The sequence below is a fragment of the Haliaeetus albicilla genome, chromosome 31, assembly GCF_947461875.1.
Source record: "Haliaeetus albicilla chromosome 31, bHalAlb1.1, whole genome shotgun sequence".
Taxonomy (NCBI): Eukaryota; Metazoa; Chordata; class Aves; order Accipitriformes; family Accipitridae; genus Haliaeetus; species Haliaeetus albicilla.
In genome coordinates, this window is record NC_091513.1 from 803867 (window position 1) to 826262 (window position 22396).

Sequence of the window (22396 nt, forward strand, 5' to 3'; positions counted from 1 at the left end):
CTCTCAGGAGAGCTCTTCTGGGCATCACACAGTCATGGATGAGGGTGTCATAGAAAACGGTGGCACTAGTGAGGTGGGAGGAGCAGGTGGAGAAGTCTTTCTGCCTGCCCGCGCCAGATGGGAGAAGTTCCTCAGGGTGGCAGCTCTGATGCACACAGGATGACCATGTGAACAGGAAGGGGAGGATGGGATCTGAAAAGCAGGTCATGACAGCAAAGAGCATGAGTGTCACAGTGCCAGTGTGTGAAAGCTCCAGCAATGGGGTGAAATCACAGAAGAAGTGGTCCACTCCTCTGGGGCCACAGATCTGTATCTGGGACGCAATTGAAATGATTAATGTAGCTGGCAGAAATCCCCCTAGCAAAGGAGACAGACCTGGCAGTTCCTGAGTCTTGTAGAGAGCAGGGGGTGGCACACAGCCCAGTACTGATCGTAGGATGTAGTCACCAGCAGTAAACACTCTGTACGTGCAAAAGCTGCAGGAAACAACACTAACACCATGATGAGCAGAGATGCTGCTGTCCGTGGTCATGAAGCTGGCCATCAGCTAGGGCAGCATGGTGGATCTGTAGAAGATCACCAGGGAAGACCAATACCCCAAGAAGAAGCGCATGGGGGTGTGCAGATGCTGGTTTCCCACCATCCGCATGACGATGAGGTTTTTCCCAAGCGCAAACACCGTGCGGGTCATGAGAGAGAGGAAGAAGAGGTTTGTCTAAGGGCTGGGAACATTCCCCATTCCATAGGTGTGGGGGATTCCGTGATGGCCCCATTGGCCTTTCTCCATGGAAGTTTTTAGGTCCTTCTTTTGCCCTCTAACTTGGTAGGGAACTTATGAGGAAGAACATTCGGTTTGGATTTAGTTGCTTGAGTGTCAGACAGGTAAGTCACTGCGAGTACATTTCTTTTGTTTAATTAAAGAAAGAGTATAGCTCCCTGTTCACACAGTCGCTGGGCCACCCTAGTGAGGTAGATAATGAAGAAGTGGGGCGTCCACATTTCTTTGTGGACAACATTATCACAAATTACAAACAGAAAAGAAAAAGCCTCACCGAACAACAATGATGACAACAAAAACTAATAAAGGCTGGACCTGCAGTGAGGTACATTCTGAGTCATATGCTGAAGAGGATGGACACTCTGCAGCTTCTGGAAAACTTTCAGTTGTAAGTGTCCACGCTGCATCCCTGAGGTTCTGATTCCTCATGCTGTAGATGAGGGGGTTCACAACTGGAGGCACCACCGAGTACAGAACTGCCACCAGCAGGTCCAGGGATGGGGAGGAGATGGAGGGGGCTTCAGGTAGGTAAATATGGCAGTGCTTATAAAGAAGGAGAGCACAGCCAGGTGAGGGAGGCACGTGGAAAAGGCTTTGTGCCATCGCTGCTCAGAGGGGATCCTCAGCACAGCCCTGAAGATCTGCCCATAGGACAGCACAATGAAAACAAAACACCCCCAAAAAGATGAAAGCACTAAACATGAGAAGCTGAGTTTCCCTGAGGTAGGCGTCTGAGAAGCTGAATTTCCCTGAGGTAGGCGTCTGAGCAGCACAGCTTAAGAATCTGAGGGACTTCACACAGGAACTGGTCAAGGGCATTGCCCTTGTGGAATGGTAGTGAAAATGTATTGGCAGTGTGCAGCACAGCATTGAGGAACCCACTGCCCCAGGCAGCTGCTGCCATGTGGACACAAGCTCTGCTGCCCAGGAGGGTCCCATAGCACAGGGGTTTGCAGATGGCAGCGCAGCGGTCATAGGCCATGACAGTGAGAAGGAAACACTCTGCTGAGATCAAAAAGACTAACAGAAAGACCTGGGCAGCACATCCCAAGTAGGAGATGGCCTTGATGTCCTAGAGGGAATTGGCCATGGCTTTGGGGAGAGTGGTGAAGTTGGAGCCCAGGTCAAGAAAAGAGAGGTTGAGGAGGAGGAAGTACATGGGGGTGTGGAGGTGGTGGACGCACGCAATGGCATGATGATGAGGCCATTTCCCAGGAGGGCAGCCAGGTAGATGCCCAGGAAGAGCCAGAAGTGCAAGAGATGCAGCTCCCGCATGGTGGCAAATGCCAGAAGGAGGAACTCAGTGATGGAGCTGCAGTTGGACATTCACTTCCTCTGGGCATGGGGGACTGTCCAAGAGGCAAAAGACAGTGACAAGTTTGAAGAGACTTCTCTAAGCAAAACCTGATGCATCTCTCATAGAAATCCCACTGATATTGCCTCTCCTGTTTTAGGAAGACCTGTGGTGGGTCCCTTTCATGGGCTTGGGTTGGCGCTGGCTGAGGGTGCTCCAGGGAGCAGGGGGGTCTGCTGTGGGCTCTGCAGGAGTCAATCCTGCCCTACAGCAATGGGTACGTAGGAACTCAGTCTCTTCTAAGAAGAAATCCAATTTTGTGACATCAAAAAGCTTTTCAGCATTGTCACTCCAAATTCACCCGGTCCAGAGCCTGAAAATAGTTCCTCCTGGTAGGCCTGAGAAAGGAGCTCCTGACAAAAATCAAGCATGAAGAGGAAGCACAGAGAAGGTGGAAGCTGGCTGCTTTCCAGCCTCAGTGGTTCTGTGATTCTGTGCCAGAGAGAGCTCTGTGTGTGTGTTTGTACATGGGGGAACTCTTGCTGTGAGGCCATCTCCATCTTCCTGCTGGGCCAAGGGCTGGTTTGAGGGAACGGACAGCCCTGCCCAGTCCCTTTCCTTCCCCAGACCCTGGCAGACCCTGGAGCAGAGCTGTCTGCAGAGCCTCACATGAGACAAGGCTTCAGCAGGGCAGGGGTCGGGTGCTGGGGCAGCTGCAAAAGTAGGAGGGTCATGGGGGAACTGTGATCTGAAGGCCATCATAGGGATCACGATGGGGGGAACTTTCCCACCCCTGACTCTACCCTCTCCCATGCTGTGCCTGCGGAGTGGGGCTGTAAGACTGCGTTTGGGCAGTGGGGCTGGGCCAGCACAGGGACAGGCCAGTAAAAGTGGCCACAAAGAAGCTGCCGGGAAGTGTCAGCAAGGACAGTACAAAGCAGGAATTTCTGTTGCCTTTGTTGTGGAGGTATGTGTGCAGGAAAATAAAAGCTCACCTGGAGATGCTGGTTGCAAGGGAAGTCAAAAGGAAACAGAAGAGCTTTGGTCAATTCTGAATAGACCAAGGCTGAACAAGGAAAATGCAGGGCTGCTGCTGAATGGGGAAGGTGATTTAATAACAGCAGGCACAGCTGGGGCTGAAGGAATGAATGCCTGCTGTGCCTGAGTCTTTCCTGAAATGGTCTCCAGGCCCCTGTGCTCAGGGAAAGGCTTCAAGGAAGAGGAGAGCATGCATTGGCATGAAAGTCAGGAAATCCTGCAAGGACAGATGCCAGGTTCTGTCCCTGCAGGGGACTAACCCTGGCAATGGCACAGGCGGGGGGCTGCCTGGCTGGAAGGAGGCATTTTGGAAAGGTGTTGGTGGACAGCGAAATGGACAGGACAGAGCCGTGTGCCTTGGAAGCAAGGAAGGGCAGGAGGACCACGGGCTGTACGAACAGGAGCATGGACAGGTGATTGAGGGAAGGGATTATACCAAACATTGTGTCCATATTTCAGACCCAATATAGGAAAGGTGTAGGCAAGCTGGAGCCAGTTTAGCAAAGGGCCCCCATAATGGTCTGAGGCAGGAACATTTTCCCTGTGAGGAGAGGCTGAGGGAGCTGGGCTTCTCCAGCCTGGAGAAAGGAAGATCTTGGGCAAAACATGTAGCAGCATTGCAGTGTTCCCAGGAAGACTGAGTCAGGCTCGTGTCCATGGTACAAGACACAAGGACAAGAGGCAATGGGCTGAAACAAGGGGGTTAGTGCACATATAGAGAAATACATTTCCAACATGAGGATAGCCAGATGCTGGAATCTGTTTCCCAGGGAGTTTGTGTGGGCTCTATCTCAGAATGTGATAAAGCCCTGAGTAATCTGGTCTGGCCCTGCTTTGAGCAGCAGGTTTTTCCAGAAAGCTCCTGAGGTCCCTTCCATCCTGAAAGATGCTGTCCTTCCTTCCCCTTCACGTTTTCAAATGAGGGACAGCTCTCAGCTTCTCCCTGATCACAGAAGTAGTTCACATCTGGTGCAGGGCTCATTTATATGTGCCCCCATACATACAGCCCTGACCATAGCAAGAATCCCTCAATAGGTGTTTGTGTGATTTCCACAGGACTATCAGCAGCTATTAAAAAAAAAAAAAAAAAAAAAAAAAAAGAGAGAGAGAGAGAAAAACGAAGAAGAAGACATTCATCTTCCAAAACATAAATATATGCAACACAGCATTCTACATCTATGGTAGCAGACTTGAAGTAGTGGAAGGGGTAGCAGGGCATCCTGCTGAAGTGAAATAAGTTAAGTTTTGATTTTGAGGTGGCAGAAGGAGGACATGTATTTCAGGGCTGGCATACAGAGAGAAATAGAAGATTCAAGCAAGTGTGGGGCTGTGATACTTTGGGTACGAGAAGAGCATGATGAGGGTATTGGAAGAAGGCAGACAGGTTGTGGGGAACTCACAGGCCTTGACCAATCCTTGCTTGACCACAGCTTTCTGTTTGAATCAACAGCCAGTAAGGACAGAAGGGCATCAGTATGGCTTGGGAGATGCCAGGGTCCGCGTGCAGCGGGGAAATGGGGACATAGGTAAAGTCTGCTGGGAAACCATCAGAGTCATAGGACAGTGTAGGACAGCCTGCAATGGGGATGACTGAGGGCATTGCAGCAGGTGAGACCACCACCAGCCAACACAATTGAGATCCTTATCCTCTCCACCCTGGCTGCTGTCTCTTCCACTGAGGCCCATGAGAAGACACCAGATCCTTACAGCCCCAGGGCATTGTTGCCTCCTCACCCACCCTCTGTGGATCCTGTTCTGCACTCGGCATTGCACACTCCCACATCTCACTGCTCCTTGAAGAGCCCCAAGCATCCCATGAGGGAATGGGTCCCCTTTCTCAGAGGATGGGGGTCAGGGCTTGACTCTTCTGCTTGGTGAAAGATGTCAAAGGTTTTCAAAACCACATTCCATGCTTGGTTTTCCACCTCTAAGCAGTGCCTCTGACTTCCTGCTTCACCAGCCCCCAGCGATGGGTGCTTTTCTGGTCATTCTCTCCATGGCCTTTTCAGGGATGGCCTTCACTGGAGTCCACTAACACGCTCGGAAACTTGGAGGCTTGCTGCTGACTTTTACTTCTCTAGAGTCTTGTTCAATCTTTCAGGATCTGCAGTTCAGGACGTCAGCACCAGAGGGCTCATTAACACGCCAAACACCCTCACAAGTCAAGGATGTTATCAGTATGGGCATGTTTACCTACCTGAAGCCCCTCTCCATCTCCTCCCCACGCCAGGACCTGGTGGTGGCAGTTCTGTACTCGGTGGTGCCTCCAGCCATGAACCCCCTCATCTACAGCATGAGGAACCAGGAGCTCAAGGATGCAGTTCAGAAACTGATGACCAGGATTTTTTTTAGTAGCAATATACTGCACATCTTCTTCTACCTATCACTCATAATGTAATTCATAACAGGCCCAACCTATCTTTTATATGTTTTGTAGTGGTTGATGTTAGTGTTGATTTATTTTTTTTATTTTGTTTTTTCACTTCTGATAATGTTGTCCATGTTTGCAGTGTACAGATGAGTTGTAAGCACGCAAATTGCGTGGGTGTGGGGAGACGAACCTGAGTGAGCACAAACGCCATCTGCTGTTCCTGGGGATCCCATGAATGGCAGTGTCCTGAAGTCACTTCACTTTGAGAGTAATGTCCCCTGGGAAACCAACAGAATGCAGCACTGGGATGTGCTTCCTTGACCTGAAGTCCCCGTGTCCGTTCCTCATGCCTTGGGGCTCCTCCGATGTGTGCAGAGCAGGGCAATACACCGCGGCGCTGAGGCACCTGCCAGCCTCTGGGAGTGTCAAGAGGAGGCCAGAGAGACCCTATGACTGCCGCATTGCACTGCCCGTGCGTGTGCAAGGGTAGGACCGGTGTCTCTGAACACCTTGTGTGTATGAGGAGTGCATGAGGACAGCTCAGATGTGGACACCTCACAGAGCTCTGACATTTCTGTGTGTGACTGTGGAGTGATTGCTGGAGGTGACTTACCGATATGTGTCCCCCCTTAAGGGAAGGTAAACCTCCAGGGTGGAATGCAGTGGATGTGCAAGAGATCTGTTCCGTAATAATTCCTGAAGCAACATAACCTGCAAGCTGAGATGTTAGCAACAGCAGGGGAGCTTGGTGTGCTGACTCTAAGAGAAACAACACGGAGGGTGGAGCAGAGTGGAGACACCACGGCCAGGCTCTGTGACATCACTACGGGGCTAGGGAACTGGAACTACTGGAACAAGAATGGAAGGTCCCTGCATTGAATCGACTGAAGCAAGGAGGTGAAAGAATGGGGGTTCTGTCAACACTATGGCCTTACTTCTGATTTATATCATAAGTGCCCAGTTCTGGAGTAGTGACACGCTATATCATGTCCTCTGGGTGAACTTTGCTTATATAATATCATTATACTACCAAAACACACCTCCATCCCAAAAGTTACCCACCTCCAAGGTGCAACCACCCTCCCACGGAGCATGCGCTCTGAATTTTTTCTAGCATATACCTTTAAAAGCAAAGCAAGAGAACTTTATACCAATCAAAGTAAAGGTATGTATGACTAGAGTCACTCAAGCTCCACCTAAAAGAAAAAATAGTACAAAAAGACCCCAAAAGAGGAAGACTGTTAGGGAAGATACCATCATAGACAAGTCAGGAGGACATCGCTGATTTCTGGGACCAGTCAATGGGCTGAGCCTCTCTCTCCCCCCCCATAGGCACACCTACTGGGTGAGATTTGAACACTCGGCTGTACCGAGTACTTCCCCAGGAAACTTAAAATTCTCTCTATATAGAGAGTCGCTTTCTTTTTTGATTTTGCGCACTGTATTCAACATTTGCATGTACTTTGCAGACGGCCTATTTATCACCGGCAATCCAGAAAAACCTGTACTGTTGCTTTAATAGACTGCGCTGCTCATTAATCTAGCTGTGATAGTTTGTTAAGGCAACCAAACTCCCTAAGTTTGGTAATTCTCGTGCGTTGAACGTGGGTAAGCCGAGAGTGCAGTGTGCTATAAGTACATCCGTCATCATGACAGTTACATGACCGGACTTATAGTGCTGAATTGGACATTACTCAGAAACTAAACCTAGCCACGCCCAGTGCCTCTGACATCTGAGGATAAGCTGGAATGCAAGGGGGTTTATTTTCTGCCAAATTCTTTTACCCTTTACTGCAACAGTGACTCCAGGAACAACCCCAACTATCCCAGTGAGATTCATCTCACTTGTCTTGGAAAGGCTCATTGCCAGTTCCTCTGTCTGCTGTGATACCCATCCTTGGCTTTCTGGCCTGTGCCTTCAAATACCCAGTATGGAAGAAGCATGCCTGTGGAACATCTCACCTGTGTAGTCAGAAGGGGTTCTGCAAGCATCAGCGACATTGCCCTCTAGAAGAAGGCATTTCTCCCCTTTCAGAAGGCACAGAGCACATCTAGGGACTCTTAATACACTCAGAAGCACACCCCTCCATGTTTCACCTCTCTGAACTTCCTTCACCATTTCTTTCAGCAATGACCAAAGCAGAAAAAGGTTCTTCCTCATAGGTGTCCTACCAGGAGAGAGTGCAAAAGAAGGACCTTAGCCTCCCACAGTGTCACAGAAGAGCGGAATGCACCTAATTCAAAAGAGAGCAGCAGCAGTATGTTGTATTGAAGTAAAATAATAATTTGTCAGAGTTCAGTAAGTTCAATGGAATTTAACAAAGTTTTAACCCTGCTTTGACAAGGTTCAGTAAGTTTGATGGCAAGGTTCACCTTACTATTTATATATAGAGAGAGAACATTTATAAAGCTATAGAAATCAAATTAATATAGCCACAAAAGCATAGGTATGAAATGGATAAAACCTTCTTTACTAAGATCTAATGGAGTGAAGAATTATAAGTGTGAATAGAAACAAAAGGAAAAGGCCAGGCTGGGCTCGCCCACTTCACCAGGCTGCAGAATAAGCCCTGACTGGCCTGGTATGTGCGTGGGGGGACTTCAAGAGGGTGGAAGGCTGCCTGAGAGGTGGTGGGGCATGGACAAGCTGGAACATGCCCAGACACTATGGCCCCTTTCTAGGACGCCTCTAAGGGGCCCCAATAACAAGTCCTGTCACGTGCAAAGAAGGGCCCAGTCCTATGAGCCGGACTGGGAGGCTCCCACATCCCAGCCCAGCCCTGCAGGGTGGCCGTACAGGGTTCCTGGGGCAGAGTCTGGGCTTTGCACAGTGCAGCAAGACACAGGCCTTGTGAGCTGTGAAAATAGAAAACCAGGACCAAATGCCAACCTCAGAAGAACATGCGCATGGGGACAAAGAGGAAAAGACCCAAAGGGTATGCCCAGAAAGAACCATATGAACGAGAAAAAACAGGCAATGGGCCTGTGAACTGCAAATTTCATTTTGAGGTATCACACTCAGAAGATGAGTGGTGGTGGTGGTGAGCTCCTTTTCCCCATGGTTGGCTTGTAGGGGATCTCAGAGCTACCTGTAAGACTTCTGTGGGGTACAGTCGGGTGCTACATATTTTGCCTTGTCCTTAGGTTGATGACCTGACTGGATGTTTCAAAAAACTCCAGATGACTGAGGGAGGGGAGAGATCAGGAGTGGGCTGGGACTTGCCTGGGTCCACCTGAGCCACACCAGCCAAACCCAGTACACTCTGTTTATATCATGTCAAAGGATGGGGAAGGGGGTGGGGGTGGCTGATGGAACTGCATTGAATACTGCAGGAGCTAAGCAGGATGCAAATGGTATGGAAGAAGGGGTGGAGATTGTCCTGGGTCTGGCTGGGATGGAGTTCATTGTATGGTGCCGTGTTTTGTGCTGATGGCTAAACCAGCATTGACAACACACTGGTGTTGTAGCTATTGCTGATCAGTGCTGGCATAATGCCACGGCCTTCCCTGTTTCTCGTTCTGACCCCCCAGTGAGGAGGCTGGGGCTGGGCAAGAGGCTAGGAGGGGACAAAGTCAGGAGAGCTGATCCCAACCGACCAGAGAGGTATTCCGTGCCATATGGTGTCTTGTTGAGAGATAAAACTGGGAGGAGACTTTCTCCACAGTAGCCATTGCTGAGAGATTGCTGGGCCTCAGTCTGCTGCTGTGAATGATTGCTTCTCCATCCCTTGTTTGGTTTCCTTTTTTCCCCTCCACTTACTAAACTATGTTCCTCATCAGCCAGGAGTTTTGCTCGCACTGTTGCCCTCCCAGTTTTCTCCCCCATCCTGCTGTGGGGGAGTGAGTGAGTGACTGGGTGGGGGTTTAGCTGCTGGCTGGGGTCACTGCACCACATGAGCACATAGCAAACAGGTTAGTATGAGCTTGTGAGGTCCCTGCTGCCTGAGTAACTGATAGGCCAAGAGTAGGCTCATGGCTTGTGAAGGAGCTTGTGAGGTCACTCTTGGCAAAGTAGTTGATAGGCCAGGACCAGGTGCAAAGCTTGTATAGGTGCTTGTGAGGTCACTGGAGACTGAATACCTCAACAACCAGTAGATGGCAAATAGGGGGGATATGTGCTTGTGAGGTCGCTCTCAGCTTGAGTAGCTGATAGGCCCAGAGCAGGCCCATGGACTGTATAGGTTCTTGTGAGGTCACTGCTTCCTGGATAGCTGACAGGGCTGGAGCAGGAACGTGGATGAGAGGAAATGGCCTCAAGTTACAGCAAGGGAGATTTAGGTTAGATATTAGGAAAAATTTCTTTACCGAGAGGGTTGTCAGACATTGGAATAGGCTGCCCAGGGAAGTGGTTGAGTCACCATCCCTGGAGGTATTCAAAAAGCAAGTGGACGGGGTACTTCAGGACACGGTTTAGTGGGCATGGTTGATAGTTGGACTCAATGATCTTGAAGGTCTCTTCCAACCTAAATGATTCCATGTGGTTTGTGCGGGTGGCTGTGAGGTCACTGAATCCTGAGTAGCTGATAGGCCAGGCAAAGGCCAAAAGCTTGTGTAGGGCGTTGGGAGATCATAGTGCCTGAATACTTCATAGGCCGGGAGAAGGCCCATGGCTTGTACAGGTTCTTATAAGGTCACTCATGCCTGAGTAGCTAATAGGCCAGGAGCAGGCTTATAGATTGTGTAGGTGCTTGTGAGGCTACTGGTGCCTGAGCAGATGATAGGCCAGGAGCTGGCACATGGCTCGTGAACGTCTTTGTGATGTCAGCAGTGCCTGAATACCTGACAAGCCAGAAGAGGTACGTGGCAGTTGTAGATGCTATGACATCACCTGTGGCTGAGTGGCGGATGGACCAGGTGCAGGCACATGGCTTGTGTAAGAGCTTGGGATTTCACTGGTGCCGGAGTAGCTTTTAGGCAAAGAGCTGGCATATGGCTTGTGTGGGTGCTTCTGACATCATCAAAATAATACTTAGGCCCCACCGAAATGCGGCTTTTTGGAAGAACCATCGTCAGTGGAAGCCCATACACAGCGAGCACACACACACACGTGTGACAGTGTAACTTGTGAGTGCACAGCGATGGCCGTGGGAGGGTGCGAGGTCACATCCCCAATGGCACCCCATGGCCGTGGGGCTCGGAGCAGAGTGGCCGCGTGCATCAGAGGGGCATCATGAGGGACGGGATCCGCCCGGCCCCGTGTCTGCGAGGCCGAAGGAGCTGCCCCTGCAGCCCTGGCTGGAGCAGTCGGGGTAGGGGTGGCTCGGGGGCACCGCAGGGATGTGCCTGGGCACGGCGCCAGGAGGAAACCACAGACTTCCTCCGGAGCGCGGGGAGCGCTGCGAGGTCACGTGGGCTGTGGTTTGTGCACCTGCAGGCTGCAGCTCCCGAGCCACCCGCGGGGAATAACGGCCCCTCGGTGACATGCCGAGAGTCAGGGACACATTTGAGCCTCTGGGCTGCATGTCTGCTGCTGGGCAGGGACATGTCCCCGCTCCGTCTCCGGCTTCTGCGAGGGACCCACCACGGGGCTCTCCGGGGAGGGACGAACGAGCCGGCACTTGTGGAATGGAGCTCTTCCCCTGGCCAAGGCCCTTTCCCAGCTGCTGCTCCCAGCAGAGCGGGGTCTGAAGCAGGGGCAGGGGCTGTTTCCTTCCTTTCCTGACACAGCCCCCAGTGCAGTCTCAGCCCTGTGATTCCCATGGCACAGGGGTGGCTGGACACTCGCACCTGGGGCTCTTGGATGTGCCCGGTGCAGGAGATGCTCAGTGCTCCCAGTCGACACGGCACAGTTCAGGGGGTGAAAAACCTGTTCCCCCCCCACAACTGGCCCTGTCTTGTGTCGGCCCCCCACCACAGTGACGTGACACCTGTAGTGGAGCCATCTCTCATATATGGTCATGAATGGCGCTGGAGAAGTTCATTGGAGGGCTGGGCTGTGTCGGAGGGGAGATGGTTCCCGATAATGTCTAAAAAGGTGCTGCTGCTTCGATTGGCTCCTCCTATAGCTGGGTTGGCATCTGCAGAGATATATAACCCTCCCATTGCTGTTGTCCCCATGAGTTCCCGGGAGCCGTGACAGGGAGTGGGGTGCAGCAGTGCTGCGCCGGCAGGGCAGGACTCTCAGGATGGGGACAGAGGGACTGGTGTTCCCGCAGGTGCTGTGGCTTCTCCTCTGGGTCCAGTTGTGCAGGGGTAAGTGCCGGTTCCCTCATCCCACTTCCTGGGGCCAGTGGGGTCATGGGGATCCCACTGGGAATGCGGTTCCTTTCCAGGCTCCCCTGAGACAAGGGTCAGAAGGTGTTCAAGCCCATGGACCTTCTGCCTTTCCCTGGGCCTGTCTGCACTTATGGCAGCCCATGCCTGGCTGCATTTATAGACACCTCATCCTGGGTTACCCTTTTGGGACCCCTTGTTCCCCGGTGCTGTACCCTTGAGGCTGGCGGTGGCCCAGCTGGTGATGGCAGCACTCAGCGATCCCCAGGGCACAGCCAATCTCTAGGGTGCCCTGGAGGGTTTGTGTGCTGCTCGCTGCCCCCAGGCTGCAGGGAAGCCCCGACCCCAGGAAGGCAGTTTGTGCCCCACGGAGAGAAGGGGACAGGGCTGTCTGCACCCACAGGTGGCAGAGAAGTTTCCTTCCCAGGGGCCCTGGCCAAGCACGGGGGCTGGGCTGATGCCAGGGGTGAGGAGGGGACATGCATTGGGGTTATCCTTGGGGTTGTCTCGGTGCTCCCTGAGGACATGGAAAGCTCAGGGTGTGGTGTGGGTTTGGGTGGTGCCAGGGCAGGTGGTGGGCAGGGGAAGCTGTGGGCCTGGGGGCACAGGGCTGTGCAGGGTGTGCTGGGCTGAGGAGGAGATGGTGCCCTGGGCAGGGCCCGGGGGCACAGTGTGGAGGTGGACACGGGCATGGGGCTGTTGGAGTGGAAGGAGGTGCCAAGAGCTGTGAGATGGTGAATGGCCCAGCAGGGCTGGCGTTGGGCACCCCCAGCCTGCACAGCCCGTGGGGAGAGGAGGGGCTCCCACAGTGGCCTGGGGACAGCGTGGAAGGGGGAGGGCTCCCATGCTGGTGCCTGTGACTCCGCGTGGGAAGGGGGGCTCCCAGACCTGCAGTCTGGGGCTCGGTGCTCTTCTGACTGGTCCCATGTTGGTGTTTGAAGGAGCTGCGGAGGTGAGGCTGGAGGGTGGCAGCTGGCGCTGTGCTGGAAGAGTGGAGGTGAAACAACAGGGCCAGTGGGGGACCGTGTGTGGTCACTTCTGGGAGATGAGGGATGCTGCAGTGGTTTGTAAGCAGCTGGGCTGTGGATCTGCTCTTGAAGCTCACAGGGAAGCACACTTTGGGCCAGGATCTGGCCCCGTTTGGTGTAGAGTGTGATGGCACCGAGTCTGCCCTGTCTGACTGCACAAACACAGAATGGGTTCGAGAGTACTGTGATCACCGTTTGGATGCTGGAGTGACGTGTTCAGGTAAGGGGCCAGCCCATTCCCTACCTTTGTGGCCAGGATGGGGGAAGGGACCTGGCTGCACCCTCAGGGAACAACGGAGGGGTACTGGAGCAGGTCCTGGTGTGGCCAGGCACACTGCCGAGCTGTGACTGTCATTGCTGGTTTCCCTGGTCCCTGAGGAACGTCCTGGGCAAACTCACCACTGCCTGGCCTGGGACGTGGCTCAGCCCACCTTCCATCGGAGCCTCCGGCTGGGAGATGAATGCCATGCCCTGCTCTGCAGTCTCCTTTGGTTCCCATCTTTCTCCTCCCATTCAGCCAGGACCTGTCTGGCAGCACCGAGGACCAGGTCTCACCATGGCAGAGGCAGTGGGAGCAGCTCACATGGCCGCCCACAGTCCTGAGGAAGGGCCCAAGGTGGCCGGCGACTTTTGGGTTGTGTCCCCTGGCAGACATGAGTTCCCCAAAGCAGAGGGGCTGCTTAGAGGGGAGGAGTGCTGGGCTTGGGCAAAAGAACAGGGTGGCCCATGGCCACTTCATTCCTCTTCCAGGCTCACCCCATGAGAGCCAGCCCACAGGGAAACAGCCCTGTGCAGGCAGTGCTGACCTGCTGCCCAGTCTTTCCTGCCTACCCCAGCCCCTGCCTGCCCTGTGCCACAGGGGATTTGCCAGCACTTTCTGGTTCTCCTTGGTGCCCGTCCTTGCACTGGGAGCTTGTGTCAACCCAGGGCTGCTCCTTTGCCCACTCTCCTGCCCTCTACCCAGCTGTTGGCAGGGGATGTGCACACCTGGCAGCGTACTCTGGCCCTGGCTGAGGACCCCCTCCCCAGTCAGGTTCTGGAGCTGGGGGCTGGTGAAGACAGTGACAGCAGGTACACCTGCACCGCCTCTGTGCTCTGTCCCACCTAATAGCAGTGCCCCAATGGCCCGAGAACCACCTGGGAATGGGGTGCATTTCCAGTGGCTCCAAGGGGTTCCTGAGCCTGGCTCCGAGCTTCGTGGGGCAGAGCAGGCTGCAGCAGCCATCAGTGCCTCAGCCCCCCTCCTTGAGCTCAAGTGCTCTGGGTGCTGCAGTGTCTGGGGCCAGTGCCAGGCAGCCCAGGGTCTGCAGGATGGCACCAGTTTGTATGAGCGGTTCCTGCAGCTGGGGGTTTGGGAGAGGAGGCAGCCCCCGAGAGCCGTTCTGATGCCTGAGGAGCAGCAGGAGGGCTCTGGTGTGTTTGTGCCATCAGCACCCAGTGGGAGGTGCTGGGATGGTTGTGGGGCTCTTTGCCTGCAGCCACCTTAGGGATTAGGTGGCCTGTGGTCAGGTAACTAACTGCCAGAGGGCTCTGGGAACTCATGGGGGTCTTTGGTTTCTACAGGATTTGTCCAGCTGGTTGGAGGCGACAGCCCCTGCTCAGGACGAGTGGAGATCTGTGACGGGGACCAGTGGAAAACCGTCTGTGACTCAGACTTTAGTCCCAAAGCTGCCACCGTGGTCTGCAGGGAGCTGCAGTGCGGCACAGCCCTGTCTGTCACTGGGGCAGCTCACTTTGGAGAAGGGGATGGTCCCATCTGGGACAGAGAGCTGCAGTGTGTGGGGAATGAATCCCTTCTTGCTTCCTGCCCCAGGGGATCCCCAAGGGACGAGCCCTGCTCCCACGCAAAGGATGCCGGTGTCACCTGCACACGTAAGGACTCAGGGTGGGGTGTTAAACACCGGGGGTGTGCTGAGGATGGGAGAGCAGGGCAAGGACTGTGCTGGAGGGGAGGACAGGAGGGGTGATCATAAAATTATGGAGTGGTTTGGGTTTGAAGGGATCTTTAAAGTTCATCTAGTCCAGCCACCCCTGGAATGAGCAGGGACGTCTTCACCTAGATCAGGTTGCTCAGAGCCCCATTAGACCTGACCTTGAATGTTTGTCTGCAGCCCTAAAATTGTGCAGAAGGAGGAGAAAGGAAAGGCGTCCATTTGGCCTCTCCTCTACCTCCCGAGGGAGCAAAAGCACAAGTCTGTCCTTTCTCACCCTTCTCTGTTCCCAGAGTTCACAGGGTTCAGGCTGATGAATGGCAGCACGGCGTGTGAGGGGAGGGTGGAGGTGCAGGTGCTGGGGACCTGGGGCACCCTCTGTGCCTCCCACTGGGATCTCTTGGACGCCCACGTCCTCTGTCATCACCTTGACTGCGGGTTTGCCGAGTCCATTCCCAGGCCAGGTCATTTTGGGAGAGCCACCCACCCCTTCTGGAGAGACTCATTTCACTGTGATGGGACTGAAGGCCACCTGGGGCAGTGCCCGGTGACTGCTCTGGGGGCCTTGTGCTCCCATAGGAACGATGCTGCTGTCATTTGCTCAGGTGAGTGCTGCTCAGGGAAAATGCTGCGTTAACTCCATTTGCCCCTTGTGTGTGACGTGGCCACCCAAAGCAGGGGATCCCATGGCAGCCTGAGTGTGAATTTCTCCCTGGAGAAACCCTGGCTTCACCCGCAGTGATCTGGAGAGCTTTGTCTGCTCAGACTGACTGCTCTGACGTGGGAGAGCTGAGTGCTGAATTGGGAGCGGTGTCTCTGGCCACTGGGGCAGCAGCTCATGCCTCGGGGCCACTGCCAGGCCTGGGCTCCTCTGCTCTTGTGCTGCAGGACAGGTCAAGGACAGGGCTGTGGGGCTCTGCTCCATGCCTCTGGCTGCAGACAGCCCTGTCCTAGCCCCACAGAGTCCTTCTCAGAGCCCAATCCCACACCCGCAGGGGCTGCTCGGGTGCCCCCAGCAGCAGCAGCAGCAGCAGACCTGGGACATGAGCTGCAGAGCAGGGTTGGGCCCTTGCTTCTAGTCGGCGCAAGTCCCAGACTTGTCCTGTTTGATCAGAAAGGCCCCCCTCGCTCTGCTCCCTGCCAGGGACACAGACTCCCAGCCCATGATCCCCAGGGATGCAGAGGGGCAGAGATGTGTGTGCCGTGCCCCGTGTCTCAACGGTGTCGGTGTCAGCGCTGAGGTTCGGCAAGGCTTTTCCTGGCACTGCCTGTCCCTGGGCAACTGCACTGGTTGCTTCTCCCTCCTGTGGGAGCTGCCCCATCTGCCTCAGCAGGGACGTGTTGAGTGGCTCTACCCCACCAAAAGCAAAGACAGTGTCTTGCTCAGGGACTGGCAAACAAATCCTGTGGAAACCTGCTCCTGAAGCTCACTGCAGAGGGCTGGGGCCAGGCGGGTGAGCTTCAGGACACCGTGAGGTCCCAGAGCTTTGAGAGGAACTGCAGGTTTCTGGGTTCTCTGGTGCTGCTGAGGCTTGGGGCATGGCTGCTCTCCCCAGGCCCAGCTGACTCCGCATCCCTGCGGCTGGTGGGCGGAGGGAGCCGGTGTGACGGGCGAGTGGAGATCCTCCAGCGTGGGACGTGGGGCAGAGTCCTGGATGACCAGTGGGACGTGCAGGAGGCCAGCGTGGTGTGCCGGCAGCTGCGGTGCGGAGAGGCAGAGAAAGCCTACAACCCCCCGAAGCCTGAGCGAGGGACGGGTCCCGTGGGGCTGCAAGGCGTCTGGTGTGCAGGGCACGAGGTCAACCTGACCCTCTGCAACACCTCCCTGCCCGAGAGTGCACCGGCGGCAGGGGTTGCGGAGGACGTGGGAGTCATTTGCTGGGGTGAGCGGCACTGAACGGGCCCCCAAGGAGATGGGGTGGGTGGGCAGCCGGCCCCTGACAGCAACTGGGGTTTCTGCCCACTACAGGGAGCCGGAGGGTCCGGCTGGTGAACGGGGCTGGGCGCTGTGCTGGGAGAGTGGAGGTCTACTACCAGGGCATCTGGGGGACTGTCTGTGACGATGGCTGGGACCTGTCTGATGCCACCGTCGTTTGCCGCCAGCTGGGCTGTGGAGGGGCAGTGGAGGCAGCCGGCTCCGCTCAGTTTGGGGCAGGCTCCGGGCAGATCTGGCTGGATGGCGTCAACTGCTCTGGCTCCGAAGCTGCTCTCTGGGACTGCCCTGCCAGTCCCTGGGGGCAGCACGACTGCGGGCACAAAGAGGATGCGGGAGTCATCTGCTCAGGTCTGTGGCGGGAGCTGTAGTGGGAACCTGGTTCCTGGGGAGGGCAGGACACAAGGAGAGACGGGCATGGCCAAGGCTGTCCCTGGCTGCCTCTGAGCTCCTGCCCGAGCATGTCCTGTGGACACCCATGCACAGGTACCCTCAGTCCCACTGCGGGTCCCTGGGGAGCTCAGCCATCCCTAAGGGTTAGCAGGAAGGGCAGGGGTGTCTGTCCATCAGGGACTTCTCTCTGCCCTTGGGTGCAAGGGGGACGTGCTGGCCCTGGCCCTCCCCAGATAAGGGCCTGGGGGGTGCAGAGGTGTCCTGGCTCCCACAGCCCCAGACCAGCCTGTTCCCCCTTGGTGCCTTTCTTTCCAGAGTTTGTGGCCCTGAGGCTGGAGAACAGTGATGGCTGCTCCGGGCGCCTGCAGGTTTTCTACAACGGGACGTGGGGCAGCATTTGCTCCAACTCAATGACTCTCGACACAGTGTCTCTGGCATGCAAGGAGCTGGGCTGTGAGGATGGAGGATCCCTGGAAACACAGCTCTCTTATGGAAGGGTGTCTGGCCCTACGTGGCTGGATTATGTGCAGTGTGGGGAGAAAACCGTCTCTTTCTGGCAGTGTCGCTCTGCTCCCTGGAACCCACAGTCATGTGAAGACCCACGAGAGGAGACCCACATCACCTGCAATGGTAACTCTGAACCACCCGGGCACCACAGTATCACCCCAGCTCCTGTTCCCTGCTGGGTATGGCCAAACGTAGAGAAAGAGCTTGGAGGGGCTTTCCCTTTCCATGTCAGTCCCTTCTGCTGCTGGTGGCAGAAAAGCGATCACAGCCACACACGTCCAGCAGCAGTTGCCACCCAGGTTGCCAGCAGCACCTGGGGGAGGCAGAGGCATCTCCAGGTGAGGTCTCAGAAGAGACCAGACAGGGTTCAGGAGAACCTCCCCTCCACAGACACGCTCCTGCTGCTCTGTTAAACAGGGACCTTTCGGGGCTGAGCAGTCGGGGTCCCCCCACAGTCCTGTGCGTGTCCCCTCAAAGACCAGGGTTCAGTTGCTGCGGTGATCGAGATGGCAGAGGGAGACACAAGCAGAGCTCAGCCCTGCTCTCTTCTGCACTATCTCCCAAACCAGCCCTTTCACCACAGTGTTTCCTTCTTCAGGGAGATGCCCAGAAATGCCCTCGATCCCAGTGGCCCCGTGCCCCAACTCCACGAGCTGCACAGGTAGGGAGCTGCTCGTCTGTGGATGCTTCTTGTCTGGCAGGGCTCTGCCTGCTGTCTCCGTGCCATGGGAGGTTTTTCCCTTCTCCAGACAGGGAGAAGATTCGTGCTGTGGGAGGTGAGGACAGGTGCTCGGGCAGAGTGGAGGTCTGGCACCGTGGCTCTTGGGGGACGGTGTGCGACGACTCCTGGGACATGCAGGATGCCGAGGTGGCGTGCAGGCAGCTGGGCTGTGGCCCCGCGGTGTCTGCCCTGCATGAGGCTGCGTTTGGGATGGGGACGGGCCCCATCTGGCTGGAGCAGGTGGAGTGCCGTGGGACAGAGCTGTCTCTGCAGGACTGCTGGGCCCGGCCTGGGGATGGCGGTGCTTGCCGGCACAAGGAAGATGCTGGTGTGAACTGCTCAGGTGAGTGGCAGGGCTGGGACCCCTTGCTCAGGGGGAAGGCCTTTTGCCCCCTTGGTCCTGGCATGGCCCGTAACCTCCCAAGAGGAAGAACATTTCTGCGGAGTGCAGGAGCCTGGTGTCAAGTGGGGAGCAGCCTCGGTGGAACTGGACGTCTTCTGGCCATTGCCTGTGGGGCCCTGCAGCCCCAGGGTTATCCCCTGGGCTGCCTGTGCCATCCTGCCTGCCACCCACAGCAGAGGCACTGAGCCCTATCCCGGCCTCTCTTTCTAGCACCACAGGAGAGGCAATTTGGGTGGGATGTGTCAGGGACATCCACAGACACACACACGGTGTGTTGGGGGGGAGGCTCCCCGCTCCCTGCACACCCACCCTCTCAGCCCAGCTCTCCTTTTCCTCCTCTGCAGCTACACCCACGACAGCAGCAGTCCCAGCCCGAGCAGGTAACTTGCCTTGCCCCTGGGGCTGGGTAGCCCCAGGGCAAGACTGTGACCCACAGCTGGGTGGAAGGGGCTCCTTGCTGGGGTGTGAAACTCCCAGGAGAAGGCACTGGTCTGGTGGTGAGGGGGGTAGGGAAGGTTGTAATTTACTCATCGGGGTAGAAGCTTCTCCATCGCTCATCCCTGGGGCCCTCCACCCCCTGCTGCCTTGTGTGATGGGGGTCATGAATGGTGCTTTTCCCACCTCACCCAGGCCTGGTGCTGGCCGTTCCATATTCTTGCCCACACAGATTCCCCCCGGGGCCGTCTGAGTGGCAGCGGGAGAGTCTCAGTGCCCGTCATCATCTGCATCATCCTGGGGGCCCTTCTCTGCCTGCTCCTGGCCCTCCTGGCTGGGCAAGCACTAAGCACCAGGGCTGGGCGCAGAGGTTGGTCTTTCCACAGCGGTCCCAGGGGGAAATACCTCCTGGAAGGGCTGCGGGGTGTCAGTGGGGGGCACAGGCAGAGCTGGGGGGTGAGACTGTGTGCTGCCACCTGTCCCATGCACCACCCCATTGAGTGCCAGGCTGTGGGGCACCAGCAGCAAGGGGTCGAGAGAGCCCAGAGGTGGGGGGAGGTAGCGATGGGGCAAGGAAAGAAATGGAAGAGCCGGTCTGGGGGAAATGTGAGCAGAAGGGAGATGGCCAAGGCTGGCAATGCTCTGGGTACTGCTGGGGGGGGGACTCTGGGACAAGGGAGATGATGGGAGGAGTGCAGGGCAGAACGGTCCGTCCCCGTGGTGTCAGGCCCGCAGGCTATCCCCTCTGCCCAGCCCTGCCCAACCCCTGGCTGCTCTAGACCCATGCGGCAGATAGGGGAAAGCTCCAGGTGGAAGAGACATGGGAGCTGCTCCAGGGTCAGACAAGGGGTGCATGACCCTGGGGCCAGAGGGGCATGAGCGCTGTCTCTGATGGGATGATGTGAGGGTGACGCTGCCCCAGATAATCTCCACAGTGACGTTGCCCTCACTGGGGATGTGGCAGCTGTGCCTGGACAGTGCAGTGGGGCTGTGCCATCGGGCCAGTCCTGGGCTGGCCCAAGAAACAGGTTTGGGGCAGTGCAGTGTGATCCCATTGCCCCTCTGCCTGTCCCTCTGCCAGCCCTACCTCTGTCCCCAGGCTCCAGGAGTGCTCAGGAGCCCTTCCCTGAGGCCCTGTACGAGGAGATTGGTTACAGCCCAGCGTGGGAGAAGCAGGCGAGGTTTGGTCGCTCAGGTGGGTGTGGGTCCTCCCTGGAGGCACATCTGCAGGACCCTTTCCCCTGGCCCCAACCCTGGGCTGATTCCCTGAAGCCCCCCAGCCCACGGCCCCCCTGGGGCCACGTGGTCTGTGGGAAGACCATCCAGGTCCTGGGCCTGGAAGGGGAGCTTTCTCCCAAACAAACAGCTTTGCCTGTCCCAGCTGGACAGCCCCTCTCTTCCTGCCCCTGCACCCCAAGGACACCCGCGGAGTGAGGGAAGGGGCTGTGCTAGGGCAGCTCTGGGAGCACCTTTGAGACAGGGTTTGCCCCAGGGAGGCAGGGTGATTTCCCAGCCCTCCTCCCCACGCAGCCCCAGCTCTGTGGGTCCCCCTTCCCCAGCAGCACTGACCACGAGCCAGGTCAGTGGCGCTCACTTCATAATAGCCACCGTGCATCTCTGCAGGCTCCTATTCAGAGGAGTCCCTGACCCAGCTGCAGCCCTACCCTGGGGTCAGCGAGGAGGAGGATGGTCTGGGATCAGCACCAGGTAACAGAGGCAAGAAGGAGTTGATCTCCCTGAAGACCTGTGATGGGCAGAGGTGTCTCTCAGTGTCACCACTGGAGATGGGGAGGACATGGGGTCTCCTGTGGTGCTGCCAATACCCGTGTCTCAGCCCTGTGTCCCTGCACATCTCCGCTCTGCTCTGCAGGATGTATCTTCTCACTGTCACCAGCTCCCCTCTCTTTTCAGATGTTCTTGTCCCACCTGGAGGTGACCCAGCAGATGGTTATGATGATGCCAGGGAGGTTTCTGATCCCGTGGAGGATGTTGCCCCTGGGCAGGGAGAGAGGGAAATGCCCAGGGAGCCAGAGGAGGGAGCAGAGCCCAGGGATGCACCCGGAGGTGAGAGGGAAATTTAGCACTGCTGGTTCCTGGGGTGCCAACCCTGGGGCCACCCAAGTCACTGCTGTCCTGAGACCCCAGCCTCCTGGGAAGGGGGAACCTGTCCCAGGCGTTTTCCTTGGAGGGACTAGGGGTAGGAGAAGGAGCTGAATGTGGTGAGGAGCAGGGAGGAAGATGCTGTACAGACCCCATGGGCCGAACTGCATTGTCCTGCCTTGCTGCTTGCAGGGGCCAGCCTGCGCTCCTGGACAAGTGCTGGGGTGCCTGGAGCTGAAGGAGACACGTGGCCCCTGTCCCTGGGGAGCATGGGCTATGATGATGCTGAAGAGGTGTCTCTGGCACATCCCCCTGAGGACACAACGACTGTGACACCGGAGCTCTGTGCACAACAGTCCCAGAGCCCCAGGCCATGAGAGCCCATCCCTGCTGTGCAGCTGCGTGCAGCCAGGAGGGAGAAGAGGTCTGTGGAGCTGCGAGAGCCGTGAGCACCTGGGAACCATGTTGCTTGTCTCATGGGCAACAGAAACCGCCTGGAGTTTCCCCTATTTTTATTCCCGTTTTTATGCTGTGCATCATCTTTGTTCCTAATAAAAGTCTCTGGGGGCTTTGACCCGGAGCTGGTGCTTGCCTGCCCAAGTGTGAGGGCATCTTCCTGAGGCTGATGAGGAGGAGCAGAGAACAAAGTCATGGAGGTGGGGAAACGGGCATGTCTCAGGGACAGCAGGCTTGGGTCAGGCTGTAGAGCAGCAAGAGCCCATGGTCCCTGGGGAATAATCCTGCTGACAGAGACATTTCCATCCTGCTGGCCACAGGCAGTTTCTAGTCAAAATGGTTCTCTGATAGGTCCCGTGATGCACCCCAGTGGGAGCACTCATTTCCTTGCCCTAGGGTTTCCCAGCTGCTCTTTGCCTCAGGCAGGGCCTGGGCCATGCTGGTCCCACAGTGCAGAGGCCATGACAGAGCTGCCGTGTCAGAGTAAGCCCTGAGGTGGCCGCAGTGCCCTGAACACCCAACACAGCGCCAGGGGGGAAGATGGCCCATGGATTACTTCCCATCATGGTTAGGAGGCAGCTCTGCTCCCCACTGCCCCAGCACAGGGTGTAGAGCCACTTTCTGGGACACACGGGACTGGGATTCCCTCTCCTCATGCTCTGCCAGGACCCCAGTCTCCATGGGCTGCTCCTGCTGCCTTGGGCCCTCGCAGACCCTGAGCACTCTTGTCAAGGCACTGAGCTGCCTCCTTCCTGAGCAGAGGCTTCCCACGGCAGCCCTGGGACCCCCTCCTCC

General features: G+C 56.4%; 1 pseudogene; it reads left to right on the plus strand.

Moving 5' to 3' along the window:
• Positions 1 to 5289: 5289 nt before the first annotated feature.
• Positions 5290 to 21594, plus strand: LOC104315165 (scavenger receptor cysteine-rich domain-containing protein SCART1-like; annotated as a pseudogene).
• The last annotated feature ends 802 nt before the right edge of the window (positions 21595 to 22396 follow it).